A 9,352-nucleotide genomic window follows, 5' to 3' on the forward strand; every position below is an offset into this window, starting at 1 on the left:
CTATACCTGACCTGAAAAGTCCCCTTGTACTGAGAGCACTTTACATCAGTTGAAACCTACATTAATTATATGAGAGCTTTTTATGCTATTACACAAAATAAATAACTTCAGCCATATTAAAGTATTCATTTTATAATTTAATGTTATAGTACTTCATGTCACAGTATACAAGTTCAACACAAATAAAAATAAAATAAAACTAACCAAAGCAAAAGCCTGGTTAATGTATTTGATTAAGATGAGAAAGGACACCAGGAATTAGGAAGAGCATATTTAAACAGTTACTGTACATTCATATCTCTTGTGTCTACGTACAAATGTATTACATTGCAAGACATTGGAGTCTTATAATAACACTGGGAGGATGGTGACTTTTTCATGACATATGAATCATTTGAATTAGCAAGAATAAAAGGAGAATACAAATCCCTTGTAATAGTTTTCCGAAGGTGCAATACATCCATTGTGCAACCATGCCAATATATCAAAAAAAGAACAATTCTTTAAAAGCATTCCTTTCCTGACATGCAAATATTTTCGAAGCCATTGGGGAGTACAGTACTGAAAGCATCCCTAACAGATACTATTGCTTTGGACGGAATGGCAACATGGATGTTTTCACAGAATGAATACTGTTGTAAAAATGCAAGTGTTAGTCAAATACCGGACCCTATATTTGCAATGTAGTACCCACTCTTGCCAGCACTGCACCCAGTATATCTTTGGCTGTGACAAGGTTCAAGTTCTCACATATAGAATACATACAAAATAGCATATGATTCCTTTTACATGACACAAAACATGCATACTGTGGTAATATGTAAATGCCAAATAGAATAAAAGCCCTTCATTCCCAGTGGAGGGATTTATTAAAGTAAACCATTGCTTCTTCTGATTCAGTAAACGTCAGTTCATTGTATGCTATCACCATTAATTAATTAGTGTAAGGGACTAAGAAATAATTAAAAGTAAACTGGACCTCCATATTTCTAACACCTCTGAGCAGACAGTTGATCTAGGATCAGGTCATATTCACATCAAGGCGGCAAATAAATAAAAAAATTCAAGTTCAAGCTTTTTCTTGGTAAAAGAAATATGGATTAAATGCTCTCCTGCTTTTTTGCTTAAAACTGAGCAAATATCAGATGGAACATTCTTGAGGTCAGTAAGATTTTAAGCTGCATTAAGTTTGATCAAAAATACAGTAAAACAGAAATATTGTTAAAATATTCTAATAAAATAAAATTTCTAGGATTAATATAGGAGTTTAAAAGAACAGCATTTAGTTCAAAACTGATTTTCTTTCACAACAATGTAAAAGTTTTACTGTCACTTTTGACCAAGTTAATGTGCCCTTGCTGGATAAAAAAAAGTTTATTTCTTAAAAATAAAAATAAACATTACTGACCCCAAACATTTGAATTGTAATCTTATACTTAAGGATACCATTATTGCCATTGTTTAAAATATCTGCTAAATTACTATCTGCATAAAAAAGCAATTGAGATCAACATCTTCAACTCAGTAAAATCATTCAAGATTAAGAGCTAGAACATCTAAAAATAAAGTGATGTAATACATTAGTACAACAGATTCCAAGAGCACTTTTGTCATAGTACCATACATTTGTTTACTCAACGTCAGCTTGTTAAAGCATACAGAACAAGATCATTTAGAAAAGTAGAATTAAACATTTTGATGCATTTCCTTGCTTGAACTTTTAAACATGTATACCAAGTTGGTGCATTAATAGTTTAAAATAATAAATAACACATTTATATTGGAACAAAATTGTCTGTTTGAGATTTTGTCCTTTGCTAGATGACAATGGATTATGCCATATAGACACAATGACTCGGAGGGATGTTATTACAAACAAAAATAATTTGATCACAATCAAAATGCTGGCACTGAGGCAGAATCTCTGCAAGTGATAGAAGTGTTCATCATGGTGAGATGATAGCAGTATTTCGAGATCCTTCAAGATCAAAATGAACAGTTTGAGCTCTTTGGAGTTTGTGCAGCTACCATGCGGTATGGTGTGAGACTTTCTCCCCAGTCCCGTCACTTACTCTGAAGCCATCTTTTCCTGACCTTCATTCATGTAATGTTGCGTATTTGGTCTCATTTCCCTCTTCTGAATCTCTCACCATCGGTTTTCCTCATGCTCTGACCCAGTCTTCAATCTCGGTTTGTCTATTATGGGACCAGTTGGGCTTAGTTCATCACAGCCATGGCAGTAGGAGAGCTGGACGTCCCTGACCTGTGCTTATAAAATGCATCCTCAAGAAAACATGCCAACTTCTCACAGTCTTCCTGCATGACACAAAAACAAGATAATAACAATCACACAAAGCAAAGCTATTTTTTGAGGTTTTCTGTTTGGCCTACACACTAGAGGACTAAAGATTTATCATGCACAATGTGTTATATACAAGTATTGATTTTCTATTAATTCCTCAGTTAAACTGCTTATGGTTGGGTGATAGAATTCAAATTTTAACCCTGTAATTTATTTGCATAATGCACATCACCAAATAGAAATTGCCATTACACCAAATAGCTATACATTTCAGTATATATATATATATATATATATATATATATATTTTTTTTTTTTTTCAGAATATATTCAGTATACACATGTAAAAAAAAAAACAATACAAACTATATAGCAAATGGTATATGCTTAAATATAGTAAGTATAGTATATAAATATAATATAAGCTCTTTTCTTTAAATGTGATTGAAAGGCATGAAGAAGCCTGATGTTTAGAAGATCTCGAGCTTACTTCACTGATGAAAGCATGGTGAACCAATTCACTAGCCAAATCTTTGGGAGTGTCCGCTGAAAAAAAGAAGAAGATATTTTCAGCCATTTACATGCATCTCATATACTCTCATTTTTATTCTCAAAAAATAAATGCAACAAGAACACATTTGAATATTTTAAAATGTACTTACATGGCAAAACATCACAGCTGAGCTGACGGTGAAGCCTGTCATCCATCTTTAAAAAGAGAGAGAGCTACAGAGAAAGAAAGGATAGATGATGCACAATGTCCACAACTTTTCAGATGAAGAAGCTAAGCAAAACTAAATGGTCACTTACGTGACTCCTTGTGCCTTCCTCATTCGCTTCCAAATTACAGTGGATCTGGACAACCTGTATGAAACCACAAGGATTTGAATATTTAGTGCCTCTTTTCTGTTGCACAAATCAAACACACCAGGTTTTTAAGAGGACAGAGTCTCATGGAGCAATAGATCAGGAGTCAGTAACTCTCAACATTGTTTCGAACATAAATCATATTCTAACCTTTCTGGTTTCAGTCTCCTGTGGTTCTGGGGTTGGGGTCTTCACAGTCTCCATCTGTTCCTGTGACAAAGAAAGAGCGCGAGGGATAGGATGCGGCCGCTGAGAAGCAAAGTTCATGAGGGGATATATGCCGTTCCTGTTTGAGCAGAAGAAAGGCTTTTAAATGATCAAGTATGGATACAAAAACAGTCTAAATCTAAGATCAGCTGATGTTCTCTGTGACTCACTTCACATCCTCAAGGAATTTGTCCAGCTCCAGAGGAGAAACGTGAGAGTACCTTGAAAAAAAATAAATAAAATAAAGAGAGAAGGACGTCAGAGGAAAGTGGGAAACAATCAGAAACTTCAAACATTTTGTTTGAGAAACTTACTTTAGATGGACTCCAGGTCGGTCACGATGATTAATCTCTGCCATGATGCCATTAGGGTCAAAAGATTTTGTTTTCTCTTCCACACAATTCTCAGGAAGGAGATCTGGAGAAAATTAAACTACGTTTAAGACCTTAACCAAAAAGAAATATGAAGGAGCAACAATTTCCTTTTGCATAAATGTGCCATGCATAACATTTATTTTATGTTTAAGATAAAAACATAAATTAAAAAAAACATCTCTATTTAATGTATTTAATATATAGATTTACATACATATAGATTTGTGAGGAATTGGAAATTAAGATTAAATTCAAATAAAAACAGTTGATTTTAAAATGCACAATTTCACTTTGTAATAATAAAGAAGATAATGCAAAGGCATACAATCTTTTTTTTTTTTTTTTAGATATATAGCAAACACATTTCAAGGCTAAAGTTTTTTGCTCTTTGGTGGAACTTAAGATCTGAATTAAATCATTTATACTCTGAGGACTCTGAGGAAGGGATGCACAACAGTGTTTTCCATGTCCCACTTACACTGGTTATTGATAAAGCAGTGCGCAGCAAGCAGTTTTAAGGAGTGGACCTCAAATAACACTCTGTGGAACAGCAGGTCATGAGCTGTAGGTCTCGTCTCGGCTTCGGTGTGCACACACGACTGGATGAATTCCTGTCAGTGTAAGTGATGAAGGCATTACAGTAAACCCCAAACATTCAACAGAGCTGTATTAGCTATAAACATACACTTAAAATCTTTTACCCTCATGAGAGGGTCCTCAAGTGATTGTCCAGCATGATCAACGGCCTCTTTCGAAACTGAAATGTCTCCATTGGCCTGGATTTCCAGTACTGCCATCTAAAGGTGAGCAGGGAAAACAAAATTCAAAGTCACACATAATCTCTTTCTTTCGTAATTATTATAATCTGCTATTTTTTTTGATAGTTAAGGATCGTTAAAGTAATACTCAGACCTCTAAGGCACAGATGCCAAATGAAAAGATATCAATGGCGTAGTCATCTTCAGCAACTTGAGAAAGAGAAAACAAAGAAATGTCATGAAAGTGAACATTTATATTTATGTCATGAAAGTACAATTTATATTTTGCAGTTTTCTAATGTATTACAAATTATGAGCAAAACAAATTTTCTTTGCTGATAAATAAATGCCCAGGTTTCTAGTTTTTTTTTCTAATTTTTCCAGATTGAGAATGATGATAATATAGTAAAAGGCATCGGATACTCACTGCCATACTCCGGAGCAAAGAAATGCTGGTTCCGCATTTCATCTCGATGTTGATGCACATTCCCATGAATCGCCTCAGCAAATACTAAGAGAAACACACAACATTCAAACTCTATTTTTATTACATTATATGAATGGAAAAATGATTGCCAGTAAACGTACAATATCTCTAGCACATGGGCTAGAGTCCAAAATAAATCAAAGCATGCCTTATTTTCTTTATGTCTTAGATTGTGAAAGCTGACAATTATTATTATAGTACATTATTTAACTGCCAGGATTTTTGGCCAATATACAAAGCATTGTTTTAAGGAAGGAAGGAAAGGAAACAGTCAAAGTACAGTCATCGTTTTCTTTCTGACAAGATAAGCAAATTCCTGTGCACATGACATAGAGCTCAGAATGGACTTACCGTTAACAAACAGCCTGTGCCAAACTGTAAAAGAAAGAAGAGACATATTACTGTTCTAAAAACAGATGTTCCATGTTAAAAATAATCAAACATCAAATTTTCGAGTTAAACCTTAAACACAAGGATTACAAGGCTAGTGTCAAACCTGAGCCGATCTTTATGAGGCCATTGTGCTGGATAAAGATGGTGTCACAGGTCAGGTTACCGTGGATGATGGGTGCATCACATGAATGCAAGTAACTAGACAGAAAAGATAAAACATTAGTACTTGTATTCACACACACACACACACACACACAAATCCTTCGAAACACTGAAAATGTAAAATAATGCATTATTAAAATAATAATGATTTTTACATTTTTTTTTAAATAAAATACATTTTAAAGAGAAAAAGATTTAGCTAATAAAATTATATATATATATATATTTTTTTATCCAGGCCTCAACTGGCTTCACTTGAAAATACGACCTCAGCAGACGTTTATGAGCACTGTTTATTCATATTAATCATTTAAGCTAAACACTTTGAAACTTACGGTGTACACTACAGTCTCCGTGCTCACAGCATCCCAAACACAAATAATTTGTATATTTATTTATTTATATTTTCATTGCCTGGCTATCTGGGACTTCAGTATGGAGTTAAAAGGTTAGGATTATAGCTTTCCTGGTATTATTCTATCACATTGTGAGTTTATATTCGCATCTTTTGTTGTTTTCTCGTGGTATCTGATAGAGCATTTGGACATGGAAGCAGTGACACATGACGTCCGACTTAACTAGCGAATAGCTGAACTGTGTAACTTCTAGTGTCATGAAACATAACTGTCCCACACTCCCCTCATCTGTGATTGGCCAAACAAACTGACAGGCCCACCCCCCAAACTCACACCCTTTTCTGAGTCAGTGTTGCTATGCTGGGTTGGTCAAGATGCTCAAACAACCAAAGAAATGTTTTCAGAGTGACACAGAGTCACAGTATTCACTGACTTCTAGCTGTCTCTGTGTATCAAGCTGGGAAAATATTTTTATTTGACTTCAGCTTTAACAGCAAATGTGCAGGTGATTTCAGGAGATGATACTTAATCCTCAATGTCCTACCTGAGTGCAGAGAGTATCTGCGTGCACCAGCGCTTCCATGCCTGAGACATACAGATAGTACCAGTGTGTTATGATTTTGTCATATTTCTGCCAGAAGGTGGCATCGTCCTCTAACTTTTCTATGATTGAGAAAACATCTCACCTTCACATTCATAGTTTTGTGGTTTTTCTTGGTCTTCTTCAAAACTGCTTGAGGCTTCCAGATGACATGTATTCAGTGATAAAAATTACCTGTGGGGCACGAAATGAAAGAAAACGTGAAAGTCTGAATTTAGGGCAAAGTTCATTTCTAGCATGTGTGTCTTGCATCTGTCTCACCCTCGCTCTGCTCTCTCTCATGTCCAACCAGTACTTGTGAAACTTCACAATATTGGGATGCTCCACCTGCATCAGGTTCTCAAACATCTCCTTTATCCGCTCCTGCATAACACAAAGTACATCAACTCTTGGTTTCACATTTCAAGCGTTGTTTCTGTCACAGTACCACTATTCCAGCATGATGATACTCCAATACTGTAACATTTCGCAGATGTTTGTGGAGCAGCAGTACTAAGTATCCCAGCCATAACACTGATTTTGGCAAAACAAGCATGGGTCCTATCCTCAAAGGACTTGAGAAACCTTCTTTGTTGAAAACTCCACTTCGTTCCAAACCACCTCCACTCACCCTCTTCAGTGTCCATGGCCAAGTACGGCACTCTCAATACCTTGGGACATTTCCCTGACTGACCCTAAAACAGAAAAAAAGGACATGGAGAAAGAGGGAAAGGGCGAAAGTGAGTTTGGCACTCCAGACTCGGCCAAGTTCATACAAAGTACCATTTAGCCAGTCATATCTGCAATGTTTACTTCTCGTTGCACAACTTTTTACAGTGTTTGCAAATGTGATATTTTAGTATCAACTTCTTGGTACTGCTAGTACAGGAAATTAGTCTTTCTGTGAAGGAGGAGGACAAACCCCCTTGCCGCCCCCTTGCTCCACAACTATCCCATGGTGCACGTTGTGGTTTGGGCTATGAGGAGCGAGCATGACAACACTGACTTTGAATGGCCTGTTAATTCTTGTCTGCATTTTGTCTTTGGAATGCTGTAAATTAAGTTTAAAGTACAGAAACTGCGGTTTGCTCTCCAAACACTTCAAGTCTCCATTTTTTTTTTTTTTTGGACAAAAGCAGACTTTTATTATCACAACTGCCTAAAAGCAAACCAACCAACAAGCATCTTCATGTTTTGATTTTCTATATTTATAGGCTGAATCCGCTCCCCTCCGGCTGATCGGTGAACTCCGCTAGGTTTTGGCGACAGACACATGATCCAGTCACGCTGAGATCCAGCTGCCCTCTAAAAGTATTTGGATTCAACTGGATCTCAGATTTAAAACCATACGACTACAAACTTATAACAATGTTTGGTATGCTTCAACAAAGAGCTTCTTAATTGGTCAAGGGTGTTCAGTCACAACAAAATATGAGTAGAACAAGTTGGAAAATCATTTTAAAGTTTATTAGGCTAAATTGTGTCAAGTCAAGTAGCAGTTCAAGCACAAATGATGTGCATGATTGATTATTACATTCCAAAGTCTTATCCTAAAAACTGCACACTCACTGTCAATTGCCATTGTGTTCCAGGCTCAGAGGTTAAATATTGGCCATTAAAAAGACTGGCCGATTCAAATTTCATCACAAAAAACAAGTTTTATGATACTTTTACTAATACTGGCTGAGCAAAGCAAAGCTTGGTTACGTAAGACAGAGAACACAAGGACACTAAAAGCATGTCCAATTACATTTGGAGTTAATTAATTGCCTAGCTGCCGCAAAAACAGACAAGGAATGTCTTTGTAAACAAATAAAAAACCTTCTACCCAGCTGGCGTCTCCAAATTATGTGTATAATCACAGGCGGTTGAGCCTGGCTAATGTAGCTCATAGCACTAGTGATGCACATATGGGATGCAAAGATTTATTAAATTAAGATCTAGTGCATTTAAAAATAAATGTTCAACATCTTCCATATAAAAATAAGCCCACTGATGAAGTAAGCCTCTGTCAAAGTAATGTTGTGGTGTACAGTTTGGTTTCTGGTCTCTTTTGTGTGAGTTTTTAAAAAGAATGTTTGAGAAGAAGTTGTTAGAAACTCTAAATAGCAAATAACAGGGAACACGGTGCCCATAAAACCAGCTGATATCATCTGACAGACAGTGCTTCGAAATCCTTTCTGACATGAACCCAAATAACAGCTTTCCCGATGAAAACAAACATTAGGATCTTCACTTCCTGCCCTTTCATCCCCTATCCTGCGTCTGTCACAGATACGCTTCCAGCTGTATTACCTCTTCCTGCATAATGTATGAAATCTAATAAGTTGCTCTTCTGTGGAACTACTTTCATCTCTGGAAACCTAACCGTGCATGCTCAGTTTCCCCTTATATATCCTATCAAACATCTCTGAGGATTAACAAAGAGAAAATGTGAATGGATTTGCATGCATACCTGGATGAATCAGCACTTAATATGCAGATTCAGCTTTTATCATCACAATTATCATCATGAATGGTTCCTGAATTCAGCACGCTAAACCCAGATGCCTACTGGGCCCCTCAGACACAACTGATTGTCTTGTCTGGGAACAAACGATAAACCTCTCTCTATGGGGCAGCTGCCTTTGTGATGGACAAAGGTGATCTGCCGCCACAGCTTTAACTGACATACAGGAGACACTCATGTCTCCACTTTGCTGTAAATGTTGAACAAAATAGGTTTTGTAACACACTTGATAGACGCTGGATAGAGACCCAATTCCAGATGTGAAAACAAGCTACACTCCATCTCACTCATGACCACCAATACAGCCTGAAGGCACCCTACTTAGGGGTCTGGAGGTAGAGATGAACACATGACATG

General features: G+C 36.4%; 1 protein-coding gene and 1 pseudogene across 1 annotated transcript in view; one reads left to right on the forward strand and one right to left on the reverse strand.

Moving 5' to 3' along the window:
* The window catches only part of LOC113118562 (nuclear receptor-binding protein 2-like), a 465,395-nt gene that overhangs the window by 438,227 nt on the left and 17,816 nt on the right, over nt 1-9,352 (forward strand). The window lies entirely within an intron of this gene.
* Nucleotides 117-6,981, reverse strand: LOC113118572 (nuclear receptor-binding protein 2-like; annotated as a pseudogene).

The sequence above is a fragment of the Carassius auratus genome, chromosome 2, assembly GCF_003368295.1.
Source record: "Carassius auratus strain Wakin chromosome 2, ASM336829v1, whole genome shotgun sequence".
Taxonomy (NCBI): domain Eukaryota; kingdom Metazoa; phylum Chordata; class Actinopteri; order Cypriniformes; family Cyprinidae; genus Carassius; species Carassius auratus.